General features: G+C 40.1%; 1 pseudogene; it reads right to left on the bottom strand.

Moving 5' to 3' along the window:
• Positions 1-2137: 2137 nt before the first annotated feature.
• Positions 2138-20400, bottom strand: part of LOC135289184 (sorting nexin-2-like) — a 37507-nt pseudogene continuing 19244 nt past the window's right edge.

The raw sequence follows: 20400 nt of genomic DNA, 5'->3' as shown, positions 1-20400 counted from the left end.
TGGTGACCTTGGTTCACAGGCTGGAAAAGGATTGTTTTGTCTAACTAAACTGTGAAGAGAACTTGCTAACACTCTATATAAAGTTCAGAGTTGTATACTAATGCAGTACAGAATCTGAAAAATATGAGAGCTAAAACTTAAGGCATCAAGGCAAGTTCATACCTTTCACCAAATAACTCGAGCAACTCTTGTCAGAAGGTCTATGAACTTCCTGATTTTGGCAGTGGTCTTGGTTACCTTACTTCAGACCATGGGCCTGTCATATTCTGTTAATATTAGCTATTACTATGGCTGTTGGAATTATGTTATTTTGTATTATATCTTGCTTTAAATCTTTATGCATATTGGTTTCTAAAAATTAATGTTTTATAGTCTCCTTCCTCCTCGAATGAACAGCCTTCAGACAACAAGCAGCCCATTACTGCCGTGGAGTCCTCTTTATGACCCAATTACTAAGTTGCAGGTCATGGGCAAGAGGTGATGGTGCCACCACCACTGGTGTCCTTCCCTGTTTGTGATGGTGTTGGGGGTGGGGTGTGACTGGTGCCCCCTGGTAATATGGTTAGCATAACTAATGTCATTTTATAAGGCAAACAGACATTCTCTGTGACCAACCTGGTTACATATTAGCCCCCTTTCTCCTCATTATCAGGCCCTGAAGGTCCTGTGAACCAAGCAGATGAATCAGATTTATTCTTTCCCACCCTACTGGCCTCAAGATTCCTGGGTGCCAGGCTAACTACTCCCCTCCTTACTGGCCTTGAAAGCCCTGGGCACCCAGATAACCAGGTGTTGTTGGTGACTCCGTCACAGAATAGGGAAGCATAACAGAGCAATTACAAGTTCTAAGTGGGAACTTGGACCAGAACTGCTGCTCGTTAGTGAGACCTGTGACCTCCCAGTGGCCAGGGGTGCCTCCACTGTCACCTGCTTCCTCCAAGGATTGAGTGACAAGTGTTCTTTTGTATGTTTTTCAAATCTAGATTATGATTGTTATGTTGATATAGTAAACCAAGTATTAAGATGTGACCTGATCTGCAGAGGGTCCAGGTGATTAGAAACCATAAGCTAAGTGGTGCTATAAAATTCTGTACTACTCTTGCCAGATGAAAAATTGTCTACACCTGGTGAGATAATGCAATGCTTATTCTTCAGAAAACACTGGTCCGTGGAACTGCACAATGTCCATTGTGTAAGAAGAACTGGAAAGCAACCAGACCACTCGTGCCAGTTTTACCAGTTCACTGGGTAGTCAATTATGACTTTGAGGTCACTAACCACCTTCACTGGGTAGTCAAGTATGACTTTAGGGTCACTGACCACCAGGGACCACCAAAGAGACCTCAAAGACAGAAGAACGCATGCGTAAAGGGGAGGGAATGTATGTCAATGATTTCAGGGAAATAGTTATCATATGTATGTTTATTTTGGGAAAATCAATGAATATGTATGTAAAATATCATATCTAAACAGGAACTTTCCTGTACTCAGCATGCGTGACTTTAGGAGGAGCTATCCCCTCATGCATCCAGCCAAATAAAGAATGCCTGCTTTCTAATGCTACATTGGTGTTAAGGTGTTTTTATTTTTACTGATTTTTTGGTAACACTATGCTACTTTATAAAATTGTACTACACTGATTCTGCTTATAGGAATCTTGTATTATTCTGATTTATAAATTATATTCTATACTAATAATAAAATCCTGTTAAGTAAAATAAATCTTCAACTGTAACTATGACTTAGTGCTGTCATCATTCTGCCAAAGATCCCTGAAAAAACCTGTCTGTCCCCTTGGTTTCAGGTGACACCATGTGATCTAGATACATTTATCGATGTCTACTGTAGCATATCACTCATTAGTTATGCTATTAAATCTCTGCAAGAAAAAAAATCCATGCTAATCAATACAGTAACTTTCAAGTTCAGTGGAAGGTATGATATATATTTTTTATAAAATTAAAAACAGATATACGGATATACCAGAAATACTAGAGCAATTTAAACAATAAGGTAGCATTAGAAGACTTTTGCATTGAAATTTACTGCAAAACTATTTGCTAGTTAAGACTTTTGACGTACTAAGTTCCTGTTTCATTAACATTTTCTAAAGCTCTAAGCACTTAGGCTCATGCAGTCATGTAAAAGTCAAGCTACCTTTTTTATGGCAGACTAATGCTTCAACACTGGCATGAAGTTTCCTAAGTTGCTGATCCAGATTCTCAAATTGCTCCTGTTTTTCTTCAAACCACTGACAAAAGAGGAAAAGGTCTAGCATTATAATTTAGATTACCAACAGCATTCCTTCTTTTAAAGAAGCAAATGATTCATTTATTGCTAGGATGGTCAATTGATACAGCTAAGAATCCAAGCCAATAAAGCAGATTACTATCATATTTTCTATGTCTACAGCTTTAAAATGCAATTCTTGAGCTTCATTAATTTGATTCATTCATTATTTAAGTTTAAAAAATGAGGTCTTACTGCATCTGATTCATTCATCTTAATTGTCATTTTGTTGATAGCATCAACAGCCTTGTTTACTATCCTCAATATTCCTGCTCCACTCAGAGCCTGGGTGTTAACCACTCTAGGTAGCTGGAAATTAATGACAAATAAGGGCAAATTGGTTAAAAGGCTGAAGGTTTAACTGGGTGCAAGGGGGAGAAAAGGGTAAACTATTTTCTGTACTCCTATGTGTTACAATTTAGTGAAATCCAATTTCTCAGTTTTACTATTTTTACATTCTCAGAGGAAAACTTAACAATACAAACTATTTACTTTACTTCTACACCTTTATATTTAAATGGAACAAACAACATTCTTTTCAGAAGTTATGAACTGGCCAAAGGCCATAACTAGTCAGCTATATACTACAAAGAACAAACTGCCACTATAGCAACAGAAAAGCTTAGATTTATAATTACATACAGAAATTCTGTAAACCACTTCATTATAATGCACGATTCACACTGCATACAGTTCATAGAAAGTTGATGTCTTTTTGCATTTAAATATAGGCCAGGTTTCAAAACCTACCTCATGAGTATTGAGAGAACTGTGCATTTTGAGGTACTTAGAAATCCTCATTAATAAGTTAACAAACTTGAAATCTATATTATTCTTTGTTAACATTAGTCTGAATATATCAGTCCATTTACCCTTCATATCTGATATTTTGTGTCAGCAGCATTGACACTTTTAAGTTATCTATCAATTATGCTTCTGTCAGTAATGAGGCCTCTGTGACTTATTAGCATAGCTAAGATACTGACTGACATTGGCCAAAAGACAATCCGCTATTACAGCAAATCAACTCTGTACATTTATAGATGTGTTTTTGGAGACATAACAGACAACCACAATATATTTCATTTTGTGAAAGGGGCCAGATTGATAGTACTGGTGACTGAAGTCCTCAGAACGTCTAGTGGGGCCAGCAGCACTGCATGCCTGTTCATGTTATGCCAATAAACATCAAGCTTGACTTCTAGAGGCAAGAACTGCTTCCAAACCAGTTAAATTCATTATTTTAATTAACTCTCAGTAGCACTGATTATGGAATTTTATTCTGTGTATGATGAGCTGCACACAGAACCAGAAAGACCAACTCACTTGGCAGAAGTCATTGAACAGCAGATAGCTTTCGGTCACTACTAATCTAAGATTTATCAAAGGCAGAGGGAGCAGGCTTTGTACACAATTACCTAAGTAGCCTTTTGTCACTTTGTCCCATGAACGGTACAATCCAATTTGATTTCATATTAGTTTAGGAGATTAGGTCTCAATACAAAGAGTGCATTACTTGGTACATTACCACATCTGGGAACAAATAAAGAACTTAAAAGACTGTAAATACCTCAGAACTTTCCAAGAATAGCCTTAAATCTGGATCTTGCAAAAAGGTAGGGTGTTTTACTGTTCTTTGTAGATACCTATGATTTTAAAAAGTTCAGATATTAGATAACAAAATGGACTTTATGTGCCTGAAAGCATTGGAAAGTATCCTTTAGCTAAAGAATGGGTACAATGCAGGCAGCATGTAACTTTTTTTATTATCTAACGAGGTTTGAACAGTTGTAGTCATCTCTAGAGACAAGTTGTTGGCAGTGGTTTCTAACCTAGTTTGTTTATATGAAATTTAAGGTGTCATAATCTGCCATAAATCTATGTTGCACAGTATTAAAATACTATACCTGATATTTTTAACACCTTGGTGAAGGCTTCCTGTTCTAACAACAACCAATTTAAATGAACTATTTATTCATTGACTAGACAGCCTTCTACCTGTATTAGTTCTAAAGGACTCATCCACTCAGAAGTTAAATTAGTGTAAGTCTTTCAGCAATTTTTTGCATTTCTGCTTGGATCTAAAAAACATTGATTGTACAAATGAGTTGAAGATGGAAATTTCTACATTTCTAATTCACTAAAAACTGCTGCAAGTTTGTCTAAAGTGTTTTTAATATTATATATTAACAGAAAGTGTCTGACATTTAGAAGAATGCTTTACAGAAACTTAATACCTCAAAATACCATGGCAGGATGGGAAAGTATTCAATATTGCCAATTAAGATGCAATAACAGAACATCATTACCAGCATTTGTATTTTTTGCAGAGCTTTAGGTTTGCTCAAGCCTCAGCTGTAAAGTACCAAAACTGACCCAGTACAGGCACAAATTGCTTGGAAACTGTCCTGGAAAGTTATATAGACTGGGACTTAACTGAAAGTTGGAGTACATCGATATTGTTAACACACTGTATTGTCTCTATCCTTCATTAGATATGGCCACCAGATCCTTATTTTCTTTCCTAAAGAAGCTAAGAGTTGTAGCAAAACTTTTTCATACATTAGATTGCTCAACCTTTCCTTGCTTGTTATGATAGTTAATTGTAGGCACACAGTTTGTGTAAATTGGGAGTAGAGCTGTGGCCGAGCCTCATCTCTAATGGGTTACAACTGTGTAGGACAGGTGACCAGTATTGAAGGTAATGAGACATGGAGTGCCCAGGTGTACTGACCAATCACAAAAGGGTACAGAGGGCACACAGGTGTAATACATGTAAGATGAAGGGTATAAAAGTTTGTACTGAAGAACAATGAAGTCTGGATGCTCAGAACTTTCTTTGTTGTCAATTGTACCTCCACCGTCAGTCAATAACAAGTACTATCTGACATGGCAAATAGTTTTTTCTTTTGAACTTTGCTACTAGAGAATAGCACTTACTGCAAGGGTAATAACTAACATTTTCACTGGAGACAGCTACAGGTATGCTTGAAGACACCTGTCAGGCTTCTAATACTTAAGTTCACTATTCTAAGGCATAGGCTTCAATGAATTTAAAAAAAGGGCAAATTGCTTTTCACCCACTTTCCCCATGATATCAAAAGGGTTAATTCAATTTTTCCTGTTTCCATGAAACTTTAAGCAGAGAAAAAAGGCATGCAAAAGCTGCTTTCAGCAAGAACTGTTGGAAGATCAGAAGAAGACATCTGGCTCAAGAATGCTATGACAGACAAAACAAAGGACTGAATCTCTGGGAACTTGGGATGGGATTTATGGTAATGGGTAAACTGTAATATGTATTTAGAGATTGTATATAAGCCACACACTTGTAGAATCATGTGTCCACATGGGGTTAGAATGTCCTTTGTGAACCTCAGGCCTGAATAAATGATGCTCTCTTTTAATGCCAAACTGATTTTTACCTTTTTGCTTTGGTATATTCTTTATATATTCTTCATATATATTTGTAGCTCTGTAGCCGATTATTGTATAACTATATAGATTAATAGCTAGCATTTCACCAACTCTGTTAGACAGAAAGACAAAACACATTCCTAAAGACCCTAATCCTAATCTTGCTTCCTCTGAGAACCAAGGTTAAACCAGCTTCTTGAGACACTTCCATAAACAAAGTTTTGTTAGTATCTAAAAGGGATGTACAGAAGAGGGTTGAACCAAGGGAGGAATTACCTCATCACCTGTGTCTCTAATTGGGGATTCTTGCTAGTTATGCTAATTTGGTAAACTCAGAAAATTGTACCCACTTTATATCATGGGGCGTACCTTCAGTGAATTTTCAGTGTGTATCTCAGCATGTTGTGCACCAGAAAGGATTCTTTATAAAGGTAACCACATTTTATCACATAACTGTGTCTGACACTAACACAACTTCAGTGTTGGAGACTTTTATTCCAATATTTCAAACATTTGGCAGTGGGAGGAGCTATCACCCCATGCATCCAGCAGAATAAAGAATGCCTGCTTCTTAATGCTACATTGGTGTTAAGGAGTTTTTTTATTTTACAGAATTATTGGTAACAGTTTTGGCCACCCAGGTGAAACATACTCCTGAATTTCAAGGGATCTGAGCCGTCATCAAGGGATTTTCAGAGAGAACCTTTGATCCCTGGTAAGAAGGAAATTGGAGCAAGACCCCTGGTAAGGTAAAGGCATTCTTTATTTTAAAGGTGTTAACTGTTAACCTGCCTGTAAGGTGCAGCAAAAGCTATGCAGGTTTCAGTTTAAAGGTAGCTAAGGTGGGAACAGGGAAGGGTTAGAGTCCCTTCTAGGAGTTCCTAAATGGTAATTGGTTATAATGTGAAACAAAACCTCAAAAGAGGCATCACAGATGTCACCATGGGAATGTATCTTGAAACATCAGAAAAAAATTAAGGGTGATCCCCTTACACGAGAAAAACTAAAAAATATTGTACTCAGTGGTGACCACTTTATACATTGGAAAATCAAGAGAAGTGGCATAAGGATGGAACATTACAGTATACCATATTGCAATTAATGTTGTTTTGCAGAAGGGAGAATAAGTGGGATGATGTTCCCTGTGTTGACTAGTTTTTCACCCTAAGAAATCATCCAGAGTGGCTGTCCTGGGGTGATTTTATGATGCTTGTATCCCCATTCGTCTGTTTAGCCCAGAAATAAGTTTTGAACCTTTAAGACTAGTTCTGAGAGCGAAGGGGGGGGGGGGGAGAGAGAAAAAGCAGTCAGTTTGTTTTCAGAAACTGCACTCACTCCTACACGTTCCTTCTCCTAGACTGTGTTGTCTGTGGATGGACAAACAGCAGGACAGAGCTCTCCTTTGCTTCTCAGTTAGTTTTTAGCTAGCTGAGGCAGAAAAGTTCCCTAGGCCGTGGTTTTTCCTTTTCTTGGAACTGTTCAAACCTGCTCTGGACTAAAGACCCAGAAAAACACCAAGAGCTCACACCTGTGGCCCACTGGGCCTGGCTTAGGCCGCAGCATTTACAGCACCCGAGGGACTGATAACTGTCTGAGTTAGCCGAGCTACAACCCACGAAGGGGATTTTCTGAGTTTATCATCTCTTCAGAGCGGCAAGAAGTTTTATTGTTAAATATTGTTAATTTTTTTTTTTTTTTTTTGGTGCTGGTGAATGCTTTGCCTGTTAAATAAACAGATTATTTTCAACTTTTCTCCAAGGATATATTTTCCTGAATCAGTTGGTGGAGGGGCCATTTGAATCTGCTTTCTAGAGGGACCCCTTTAGAGGTTTTCTCCCAAATTTGCCCTAAACCAAGACAAATATGTTTTTTGGCGCCCAAAGTAGGGCTTGAGAAAGTGGAAAAAACCTGTACTGATTGCATTTTAGTTGTACTTACTCTCTATTGGGATAAAGCAGTCAGTAATGTTGCTTGAATTCATAATGTCTCTCAGGGTGGAGACCTTCATGTGTTTCTGGTCCCTAGGCTTTTCTGAGGTTTTAATACCTTTCTGGTCCCTAAGTTTATTTTCTTATCCAGAAATATCTCAAATATTGTCCCTAACATGTAGTTTTTACAGTAGAGGGGAACAGATTAGAATAGCTGTTGTGTTGGGCTCGGTGATAATGATTTATAGGGAGTTGACAAAGGTACTGGAGTCTGTTCAAGATATGTATGGTTTATGGTTTCTTCGTCCTACCCCTACGTCCCAGTAGCATGCTTTAGAAGTTTATTAGTAATTGCACCCAGTTTGTTAGAGGAAGAGCAGGGGATGAGGCTTTTCAGCCTTTCCTTTCCTTCTTCTCCTTTGAATCTGTTACATCAGTTTTTGAGAATATTCAATTTCCCCTATATGCCAAAGATACCACCTTCCTGGTATTTCAGCCGGTAAGCTTCATCTATACAGTCTACAGCTTCTCTAGAATGAGGGCTGAAATTTCTAGATGAGTCTTGTTTAGGCAAGGACCCCTTGTGTGAGGACACGAGGCTTGACTCCATTTTGATCAGAAGGCTGATTTATTATGTTATATATTATATTAAAATACTACATTAAAACTATACTAAAAGAACAGAGAGAAGAAGATCAGAAGGCTACCAAGACAAGAATAGAATAGGAATCAATAACAAAATCCTGTGACTGCTCACAGCCTTGGCACAGGTGGCTGTGATTGGTCACTAATTGAAAACAATCCACATGGACCAATGAAAGATGCACCTGTGGCCTTCCACAGCAGCAGATAGTTATTGTTTACATTTCTTTCCTGAGGCTCTCAGCTCCTCAGGACAGGAAAAATCCTAGCAGAGGATTTTTCACTAAAATATCATGGCTACAGATGAGCTGATGAGACCCCTGACCCAGAAGAAGACCCAGGAGTGGAAAATCCTGAGTGGTGTAGAGAATGAGAGAGAATGGGTCAAATCCTGAAATAATTTTCTGATCCCCCAGCCTGGAAAATTTCTCATAAACAAATTCAGAACCAAGATGAGGTGGGGAAATATCTGGAAGAGAACTGCCATAATGACTCTAAATAGAAAAAAAACATTGCAATAAGCTGAGCCCTGGCATATGCTTATTGCACACTACAAAATACTGTAGGGCAACAGACAGAGGAAGGGGGGCAGGGGGATAAATCAGCAGCTACTCCAGTCATTGAGTCTAGAGCAAACACCCCAGCTACTCAGGCTGTAGCTAAACCAGACAGTGAGCCTCAACCAATGGTTGTTGCTCCTACCACAAGAGGTGGAAAACATACAACCAAAACCGATCAGCCAGTAGACAATGATGTACCAGGGGAAGGACCCTCAAAGCCAATGACTGACACAAAATCACAAGTCACTATTGAGTCCTTTTCCCTGAAGGACCTTCATGGCCTAAGAAAAGATTACACTTGATGACCTGATGAATCTATAACTAGTTAGTCCATGTTTAAGATGCTGCAGGTGAGGCTACAATTCTGGACGGTACTGAAGTGAGGCATTTTGGATCCCTGTCACGTGACCCAATTATTGGCCAAAAAATTATGAGGGGAGCTAACCCTCACAGTCTCTAGGCATGGGTCCTGGGAAGTGTGGCACAAAGATATCGATGTTCAGATGATCTCTATATGCCGCAAACCCAGTAAAAGACCATAGAACAAAGGATTCAATGCTTGAAAGAAATTGCAGTGGCAGAGATTGTCTTCCCAGATTACCTAAACACTGTAAATCTGGACTTAGTGCCATGTACAGCCACGATGTAGCGAAAACTTGTACAACTTGGGCCACAAGAATACGCTTCTGCTTTAGCCATAATGAAGCGGGATGACAGGGATGAGACCGTGCTTGATATGGCAAAGAAGCTCCGAGCATATGCAGATGCTGTACATGGCCCAACACATGCCAGAATCGCAGCAGTGGAAACACGTCTGCAGAAATTATAAGATAAGATAGAGGAGAATCACAAGAAACTCAGAGAAGATATTAGAGAAGAGATGAAAGAGGGCTTTCTCCAAATCTCAGCAGTACAAATCAGAAATTCTAGTACCAAACACAAACGTTCCCCAGAGAGGGAGAGAAGGTACACCCCATGAGCTGAGCTGTGGTTCTTCCTGCATGGTTTTGGAGAAAATATGAGGAGGTGGGATAGAAAATCTACTGCTGCTCTGGCACAACAGGTGCTTGAATTGAAGGTCAGCAAGATTCAGAGAGGAAGTTCCACCAAAAAGGAAGCAGCTCCAGTAGCCCATAGCTGAACTGCCAGGTATGATGATGGTATGTCCGATCCCCTTGAAAAATCCTCAAAGACATACACCCAGGGAAAGAAGGATAGCCAGGACTAGAGGGGCCCTGCCTCTAGCCAGGTAGAGGCTAGGGAAAACCATGTCTTTTGGACTGTGTGGATTTGTTGGCCTGGCACATGAGAACCACAAAAATATGAGGCCTTGCTCGACACTGGTGCACAGTGCACATTAATTCCATCAAGACATTTGGGGGCAGAACCTGTTTCTATTGCTGGTGTGACAAGGAGATCACAAGATTTTACTTTAGTAGTAGGTGATGCGAGCCTAACAAGAAATGAGTGGAAGAAACACCCTATTGTGACTGGCCCAGAGGCCCCATGCATTTTGGCCATAGACTTCCTCCAAAGCAGATATTTCAAAGACCCAAAAGGACTTAGGTGGGCATTTGGGATAGCGGCTGTAGTGACAAAGCGTGTCCAGCAACTGAACATCTTGCCTGGACTATCAGAGAACCCATCTACAGTAAGACACCTACAAGTAAAAAAGCAACGAGTACCAATTGCCACCTCGACAATGCATCGCTGACAGGACAGAACAATTCAAGATGCCATGATCCCCATCCACAAAATTATCCGTGAGCTAGAAAGCCAGCCAAAAAGTAGTCAGCAAAACCCACTCACCCTTCAACAAGCCCATTTGGCCTGTGCGCAAATCTGAAAGAGAATAGAGATTGACTGTAGACTATCGTGCCTTGAATGAAGTGACTCTGCTGAGCGCTGCTGTGCCAAACATGTTAGAGCTCCAATACAAGCTAGAGTCTAAAGCTATTAACATTGCCAATGCATTTTTTCCCATTCCTTTAGCAACAAAATACAAGCCTCGGTTTGCCTTCACATAGAGGGGAGTGCAGTACACCTAGAACCAATTACCCCAGTGGTGGAAGCACAATCCTACCATCTGCTATAGACTGATCCAAAATGCACTAGAAAAAGGTGATGCTCCAAAACATCTGCAGTACATCAATGACATCATTGTGTGCAGGAGCACAACAACAGAGGTGTTTGAGAAAGGAAAGAAAATCATCCAGGTTCTCCTGAAAGCCAGTTTTGCCATCAAAAAGAGCAAAGTTTAGGGACGTGCTCAAGAGATCCAATTCCTGAAAATAAAGTGGCAAGACAGCGTCAGATTCCCACTGAGGTCATCAACAAGATCACAGCAATGTCTCCACCAACCAACAAGAAAGAAACACAAGCTTTCCTAGGCACTGTAGGCTTTTAGAAAATGCATATTCCTGAGTACAGCCAGATTGTGAGCCCTCTACCTAATCACCCACAAGAAAAACAGTTTCCAGTGGGGCCCTAAACAGCAACAAACCTTTGCCCAGATTAAGCAAGAGATCACTCATGGAGTAGCCCTCAGTCCAGTCAGGGCAGGACCAGATGTAAAGAACATGCTCTACTCTACAGCCAAAACCCATAGTCTGTCCTAAAGCCTTTAGCAGAAGGTACCTAGTAAGACTCACAGTCGACCAGTACGATTTTAGAGTCAAAGCTACAGAGGGTCTGAAGCCAACTACACTCCAACAGAGAAGGAAATTTTAGCAGCCTATGAAGGAGTCCAGGTCACCTCAGAAGTAATAAGCACTAAAGCACAATTCCTCCTAGCACCCCGACTACCAGTGCTAGAGTAGATGTTCAAAGCAAAGGCTCCCTGTACCCACCATACCACCAATACCACATAAAGCAAGTAGATTGCCCTCATCACACAGCATTCCTGTATTAGAAAACTGAATCTCCCTCGGATTTTAGAGATAATTACAAATTAGCCTGAAAGTGAAAACTTTAGTCTCGCTGATGAAGAGGAACAAGAAGTGACATAGGCTGAAGAAACTCCACCATACAACCAACTGCCAACAGAAGAAACACATTATGCTCTTTTTACTAATAGTTCTTATTGCATTGTAAGAATAAAACGAAAGTAGAAAGCAACCATATAGAGCCCCACACAACAGGTTGCAGAAGATACTAAAGAAAGTAGATCAAGTCAACTTGCTGAACTCAGAGCTGTTCAACTAGCCCTAGACATTGTTAAAAGAGACAAGTAGCCAAAGCTCTATCTCTACACTGATTCATAGATAGTAGCCAATACTCTGTGGGGATGGCTGGAGAAGTCGAAAAGTCTAATTAGCAGCGTAAGAGAAAACCAATTTAGACTGCTGAAAAGTAAAAAGACATTGCTACCAGAATAAAGAAACTACCTGTAAAAGTCTGCCATGTAGATGCCCATGTCCCCAAGAGTAGAGCTAATGAAGACCACCAAAACAATCAGCAGGTAGATCAAGCTGCAAAGATAGAGGTGTCAAAGATAGACTTAGATTAGCAACACAAGAGACAGTTATTCCTAGCTAGATAGGCTCATGATGCCTCAAGTCATCAAAATAAATATGCCACCTATAAGCAGGCACGAGACCGAGGAGTAGATCTAACCATGAACGATATTTCTCAAGTTATCCATGACTGTGAAATGTGTGCTGCCATCAAGCAGGCCAAGCAGTTAAAACCCCTATAGTATAGTGGGCGGTGGTCCAATTATAAGTATGGGATGGCCTAGCAGATTGATTATATCACACTGCCTCAAACCCACCAAGGCAAGCACTGTGTGCTCACAATAGTTGAAGCCACCACTGGATGGCTAGAGACCTACCCTGTGCCTCACGCTACAGCCCATAACACCATCCTAAACCTTGAAAAGCAAGTTCTTTAGAGGCATAGTACCCCTGAGAGGATTGAATCAAATAATGAGACTCATTTCAGAAACAACCTTATCAACACCTGAGCTAAAGAACATGGCATTAAGTGGGTGTACCATATCCCCTACCATGCACCAGCTGCAAGCAAAGTGGAGAGGTACAATGGACTCTTAAAAACCACCTTAAATACAGTAAATGAGAGATCTTTCAAAAAACTGGGAGCAACATCTAACAAAGGCTGCCTAGTTAGTTAACACCCGAAGTTCCACCAACCGAGCAGGCCCTACCCAAACTAAGCAGCTGCATACAGTAGACAAAGTCCCAATAGTACATGTAAGAAGTTTGTTTAAAAAACCCGTTTAAATCAATTCTGCCTTGAGTACAGACAAACCCATTCATAAAATTATCTTTGCTCAGGGACCAGGTTGCACATAGTAAATAATGCAAAGAGATGGAATGACACGATGTGTACCTCAGGGAGAACTGATAATTGAGAACCATGTATAAATATTAACTATTTGCTGAATGTCACTACCATTGTCTATATATGGTTATATACTGTGTGTATATATATATATATATATATGTATATATAATGTATGTGTTTGTAGAGTTAAAATATAAGTTTTAGTAGTAAGCTGACAATATAGAGATAAGGGGTTGTCCTGGGTTGACTATATGATGCTTTTATCCCAAATCATCTGTTCTGTTTATGCTAAATAATAAGTTTTGCACTTTTAAGACTTGTTCCAGAGAGTGAAAGGGAGAGAGAAGTGCAGAGTTTGTTTTCAAACACTACACTCACTCCTCCACATTCCTACTCCTAGACTGTTATTGACTGCGAATAGACAGACAGCAAGACAGAGCTCTCCTTTGTTTTAGTTAGTTTTACCTAGCTGAAGCAAAAAAGTTCCCTAGACTATGATTTTTTCCCTTTTCTTTAGACCTGTTTAAACCTACTCTAGACTAAACACCTAGAAGAGCACCAGCAACTCACACCTAAAGCCCACCGGGCCAGGCCTGGGCCGTGACATTTCCAGTGCCGGAGGGACTGATAAGAGACTGAGTGAGCCAAGCTGCAACCCAGGGAAGGGACTTTTCTGAGTTTGTCATCTCTTTTGAAGCAGCAAGAAGTTTTATTGTTTAATATTGTTTCAGTTTTATTGTTTAATAAACAGTTTTTTCCACTTTTCTCCAAGGAGGTATTTTTTCCCAAACCAGTTAGGAGAGAGGCCAATTGAATCTGCTTTTCTAGAAGAACCCCTTTAGGGGTTCTCTCCCAAATTTGCCCTAAACCAGGACAGGGGTGGAATGTCCTGGGGTGACTTTATGATGCTTGTATCCCCATTCATCTCTTTAGCCCAGAAATAAGTTTTGAACCTTTAAGACTAGTTCTAAGAGCGAAGGGGGGGGGGGGGGGGGGGGGGGAGAAAAAGCACTCTGTTTTCAGAAACTGCACTCCTACACATTCCTTCTCCTAGACTGTGTTGTCTGTGGACAAACAGCAGGACAGAGCTCTCCTTTGCTTTTTAGTTAGTGTTTAGCTAGCTGAGGCAGAAAAGTTCCCTAGACTGTGGTTTTTCCTTTTCTTGGAACTGTTCAAACCTGCTGTGAAAAACACCAATCACTTGTTTTAAAATTTTAAAATTTAGTAGTAATAAAATGGTTATAAAAATAGTAATACAAATTAGAGCAATAAGAATTTGGACAATCAGAGTTAGGACAATAAAAGGACAATAAAACAAAGAATACGAATGTTCCGGATGCTTTCCTAAAAAAAAGCATGGCTCGCTAACAAAGGATTAGCTCCTAAAAGAAATAGCCTGTTGCATATTCATACATCTCATACATGATTCAAAAACTCTTTTCAAACAAAGGGTGTTTTGTGGTTATGGTCGACTTCCCCCCCTTCATCTTGTAAATCGTGGTCAGACTCCATGGAGTCTGCAAGGAGACTAGTTCTTCACAATAAAGAGGCAATAATTCTTTCTCTTTGGGATTTTAGTGTCTTGTTGCTGTTATCTCTATGAGAAGAATTTCTTGATTATCTCATCTCTTTCTTGAGCTAGTTAAAAGGTATTTTACATCACATAGTTTCTATTTTAACATTATGTTATAACCAAAACTATATTTAACACACTACTTAAGAAAATTAATGCAGCATAACTTTCTAACATAACACATATAATATTCATTTTAATATTTGTGAAAAGCCAATCATAAAAGATACGTTTTTCACACCTGCTCTAAAGACCCAGAACAGCACTGAGAGCTCACACTTGTGGCCCACTGGGCCTGGCCTGGGCCACAGCATTTCCAGCACCAGAGGGACTAATAACAAAGTTAGGTAAACTACAACCCACAAAGAGAACTTTCTGAGTTTATCATCTCTTCAGAGCAGCGAGAGGTTTTATTATTTAATATTGTTAATTTTTTTGTGCTAGTGAATGCTTTGCCTATTAAATAAACAATTTTTTCCACTTTTCTCCAAAGAAATATTTTCCCAAACTAGTTGGTTGGAATCTGCTTTCTAGAGGAACCCCTTTACTGGTTTTCTCCCAAATTTACCCTAAACCAAGACAGTGGCAGAAGGAATGTGGGAGGACCCCACAAGATTGATTAATTTTAACATTTGAAAAGGAAAAGAAAGGGAAAAGGTTGAAGCAATGGTGTTCTGCATGCAGCATATGACAGAAGTTTTTTAAGTGTGGGCAAGAGGAGGAGGAGGATTTAGAGCTGATGGTTACTCTGTGGCAAAGAATGGGGGTGGGGAATGATGAATCATTGGGAAATATGTTTAGACCTGAGTACATTGTGGGAAAGTGGACTGGAATGGAGAGAATGTTTTAGTGGATCAGAGGATTTTAGTCCGATTGTGAGATGCAATGGAAGGCAGAAAGGAAATTATGTTGGGGGAGATGCCATGGAAGTTCTTATGGATCCCCCACAGCAGGCAGTCAGGAATCATGGTCCAGTAACCCCATATCATTCTTGCACTATTCAAACCCAAAAGTTTCTCATTTTCTCATACACAGATGGCACATCCCTAGAAGGGTCAAAGTCAAGCCACCAGACACTTTTGGCAATATTCCAAGACCTCCGAGCCCCCCCAAGGGTTCTCTCAGTAACTCTGGACATCCGGAGTGATGTGCTGAGTTCCCACATCTCCCCCTTCTGTTTGCACCAAAAGCACTTCTTTTGCAACTTGACTCATGACACGCCGTATACATAAAAAGATGCACGGTACTAAAAGCATGAGAACTATGAGAACTATTAAAACCTGAAACTCTATTCTTAAAAACTCTTTCTATAAAGGAGAAAGGTCAAAAAACTTCACTATGTCATCAATCTAAGACTTGATGATTTTGTTAAGTTTCTTTATGCTATCTTCTATTTTTTGGATATTTTTGTGAATTGACTTTGAATGATTAGAGAGGTTCATGCAACACATTCCCTCAAACTCTTTACATCTATGTCTATGAGTGAGCAACAGATAATCGATCGCTGCTCTGTTTTGTAGAGTTGCTTGTCTTACACTGTCTACGTCTTGCAACATGTCGCTTAGTGTAAGAGCGACCGATTGAGCGTGTTTGTTCAACCAACAACTCATGTGGTCTAATTGAGTTAAGGCCACCCTCGATGCTGTCTGAGGTGAGAAAATTGCTGTCGCAATTCTCCTTGCTTTGTCTCAAGTGTACACTTCATCATTACAATTTGCACCATAATGTTGTAAAGATTTTTTTCTTTATGTTTTTGTTTTCTCTGCAATTTCGAATTTGGTGACAACATTGAAATCTTTCCAATCTGCATGGACTTCCTTTGGTATTCTTAGGAATACCGTGCCAAATTCTGTCCTTGCAAATAAAAAAGAATCTTCTTAGCAATTGCATTGGAACTTGGAGTGACCCTCTGGTTGTCGTCATAGTGTTTTTGCACTAAGCTGATGCATTTTTATAAAATTTATGATTTGGAGTGACATCGATGGTTTTGTTTCTTTTTGCTGTATCTGAAACTTCAAATTTCATGCATATGTTTATTGTCATGGATCCGAAAATCTCCAATTCTTGAGGTTCAGTAGAAGCTACAGGAAGAAGATGTGTCCAAGCACACCACTCATTCACAGGATCTTTAACGACCTGCGAAATCTCAACTGGAGTGTGTTTTGGAATCGGCTATTCGCTCACTGGCAACCTAATCATGCATGCTGAGAGTGGTCTCCTTGGTCTGGAGTGCGTCAGGCAGATACTGTCTAAGTTCGCTTCTTGGGCTAAAGCTTCCCAAACATTTTTCTTTGGTTGATCAACAGGTAAATTTGCCTTGTTGTTCAGAGTGATAGACAATGAAATGAAACACATGAGCATTGGGAAGCTCATGACTTCACCTTTGTGAACAAACATTACCATCTTTCTATGCAAAACTCTAAAGAAAAAAACCCTAAAGTTTTTTATTCTTTTGTTTCTTCTAAATTGTTGTTTGCAGCTTGAATTTCCTCTTCTGTCTGAGTGCTCATCTCTCTGTTTCTGGGATCAGTGCTCTCTTGTTCTTGTGTTCAAAATGGCTTCACGTGCTGCGCCGACACCCACTTTGGATTTTGCCTTGTGGAAACACAAGCGAAACTCTTGCCCTAAGTGATTAGTTTGAAAGGACCTTCTATTTGTCTTGACTCTGGGTTTCTGATCAAAACCAAAGGATTCTCCCTTAGTTTTGCCTGTGAGCTGTTTGAAAAATGTCTCAAGATTGGTGGATTGGGCTCTGAAGATGAACTGTTTAGAAAATTCAAGACATACAATGCTTTGTTTAATTTCATGTGAGGTGTCGCCTCTGGCTCCCCCCTCCTCTGTCTATCTAGAAGGGATTTTAAGGTATGGTGTGTTCTTTCAATGATTGCTTGACCTGTAGGTGAATGCGGAATACCAAATGTGTGTTTCACACCCCACCTTTTCAGCAATTTGTCGAGCACTCTGCCTGTATATGTTGGACCATTGTCTGTTTTTATTTTTTGAGGTATGCCTAATGACACGAATGCTTGCAGGAAATGTCGACAAGCGTGATCTGCTGTTTCCTCTGCATGTGCTGAAGCAAAAAATGTGTCTACTGAAACATGAACATTTTTGAGCCTCCCAAATAATGGATATTTTGTGACGTTCACTTGCCACAGTTGAAGACTTTGCAGTCCTCGTGGATTGACTGTTCCTGTGGAAGCAGGTGGCTGCACAAGTTGACAATCTGGACAAGCACTAATGATTTCTCTCGCCTGAGTTTTTGTGAGATGAAAGGATTCCATCAGCGCTTGTGCATTCTGATGAAAAAACGCATGACTTAGTCTTGCTTGCTCAAAAATGTCTGGAAGTGTTTGTGAAATGGGCATTGTCAACTTGTTTGCTCGAGCATTCCCTTCTGCTAAAAATCTTGGAAGTGTTGTGTGAGCTCTGATGTGTGTGATGAAATATTTGTGCTCCCTACTTTCTAACAATGTTTTCATGCTCGCCAGATATGAATATAAAACTTCGTTGCTGGCCTCTTTCAAAAGTGAACTTTCTAATCGTCTGACCACACCCGCGACATATGTGGAATCTCTGACCAAATTGAGAGGTTGCTTGAACAACTGAAATGCTAGAATGACAGCTGCCAATTCCACAATTTGTGGAGAGTCTTGAATTGTCTTCACGTCTGAGTCCTATTCCCCTGTTGTTGAGTTCATCTATGTGATCACCGACTTGTGTGTCTTCCCTGAGCCATTAGTGAACACTGTGATCCCGTCCAGAGGTTCTTTACTTATTCTTGGTTTTGCTCTGTAACATATTTGTGACTGCAACACTCTGTGTTGCAGAAAATGAATTGTGCAAGTTTCTGGAAAGGCTAACAATGCAATTATCAAATCTTTTGATTTCTGCATCACCTATTCGAGATAATCTTTCTTTAAAGGTAAATGGATGATTGAGAATTCTTGTCTGGCCATTGCCAGCAACTTTGTTCTTCTCTTGATGATGATCTGTGCTGCCATTTACAAATCTGTGAGAATTGTTTTTGAAGGCCTGTATGGTAAGAAAATCCATTCTATGATTATTAAAGAGTTTGAGATGAATTCCATTGGATGATCAAACCGTGGAACAGTGTTTTCTTTCCCAGCACTGCTAACTCAAAAGGTAACGATTCAACGAACCGATGTGCTTGTTCCTTCTGAATAGCATCTGTGATTTTTTCCAATTCCTTCTTTGCTTCTCGCATGAGTGTCCTGGGAGATAGAATGTCTGTGTCCCCTCTCAAAAGACTGAGCAACGCTGGAATGTCGCTGTTTGTGATTCCTAAAATTGGTCTCATCCAGTTGATTTCTCCTAAAAGTTGTTGTAAATCATGCAATTTGTTGACTTTTGTGCTGACCTCCATCTTCTGGGGTCTTATCATTTTTTCTGAGATTTTCCACCCTAGGTATTTCCAAAGTGCGACTTCTTGAATTTTTGAGACACTAATTTCCAAACTTGCCTTTTGCACTTCTGCAATCACACAGTCATGAGACTTTTGCAGCTCCTGTTGTGTTGATGCTGCAATGAGCAAATCATCCATATAATGAATGATTTTTACCTTCGGGAATGTCTTCCGCGCTGGTGACAAAGCTCGTGCCACATACTATTGACAGATTGTCGGCAAGTTCTTCAGGCCTTGAGGAAGTACCACCTAATGGTACTGCTGCAGAGGTGTTTCCTTGTTGATACTTGGAACAGAAAAGGCAAGCCTTGGCGCATCATCTGGATGAAGCGGAATACTGAAAAAACAATCCTTGAGGTCAATGATCACGAGCAGCCAATCTCTGGGAATCATCGAAACTGACAGAAGTCCCAACTGAAGAGGTCCCATGTCTTCAATGACTCTGTTGATCTTCTTGAGATCATGCAACAGCCTCAATTTGCCTGATAACTTCTTTTTGATGATGAACACTGGAGAATTCTAAGGGCTGTTTGTTGGTTTGATGTGTCTCTTCTGCAATTGTTTTTGGACTAGGTTCTTCAATGCACTCAACTTTTCTCGTTCAAGGGGCCACTGATCTACCCAAACTGGATCATCCGTTCTCCAAGTCAGCTTCAGTGTGGCGAGTGCAGCAGTGACTCCGACTAAAAATCCACCTCGATCTTTGTGCTCCATTGTGCCAAAAGATCCCTTTCCCAAACTATGATTGGCTTTTGTACAACAAAGGGATGAATGATTGCGGTCTTGTTTCCCGGTCTTGTAACAACAATGGAATTCTCACTCTGCAGACACAGAGAAGCTCCCCCTATGCCTGAGAGAGATCCCAAGGGCACAATTAAGTTCCAATCACGGGGCCAAAAAATGTATGATATTACTGTGACATCTGCTCCTGTGTCAAGCATTCTTCTGACCGCTATTGTTTTGTCTCCACAAGTCAACTGACATGTGAGTGTGGGTCGATCTCGACTTATGTGTTTTATCCATGTGGTGTGTATTTTAGTATGCTCCTTCAATGGATGTTTTTCTTCGTCGAAAATTGACATGACTTGCTCAATAACGTGTGGTGGCAAGGCGAAAGCTCTCGTGACCTGAGTGTTTTCCGCCACGCTCAATGGTGGACGGAGAGCTCTTGCCAAAACTGTTAGCTCTGTATTTTTGTTTGCTGAAACAACTGACGGATAAACAATGAGTCTAAGGATGCTACTTTTGTCTTGTCCTACTATT

This window comes from Passer domesticus, chromosome W (genome assembly GCF_036417665.1).
Source record: "Passer domesticus isolate bPasDom1 chromosome W, bPasDom1.hap1, whole genome shotgun sequence".
NCBI classification, from domain to species: Eukaryota; Metazoa; Chordata; class Aves; order Passeriformes; family Passeridae; genus Passer; species Passer domesticus.
This window is presented reverse-complemented; position numbering and strand designations above follow the sequence as displayed.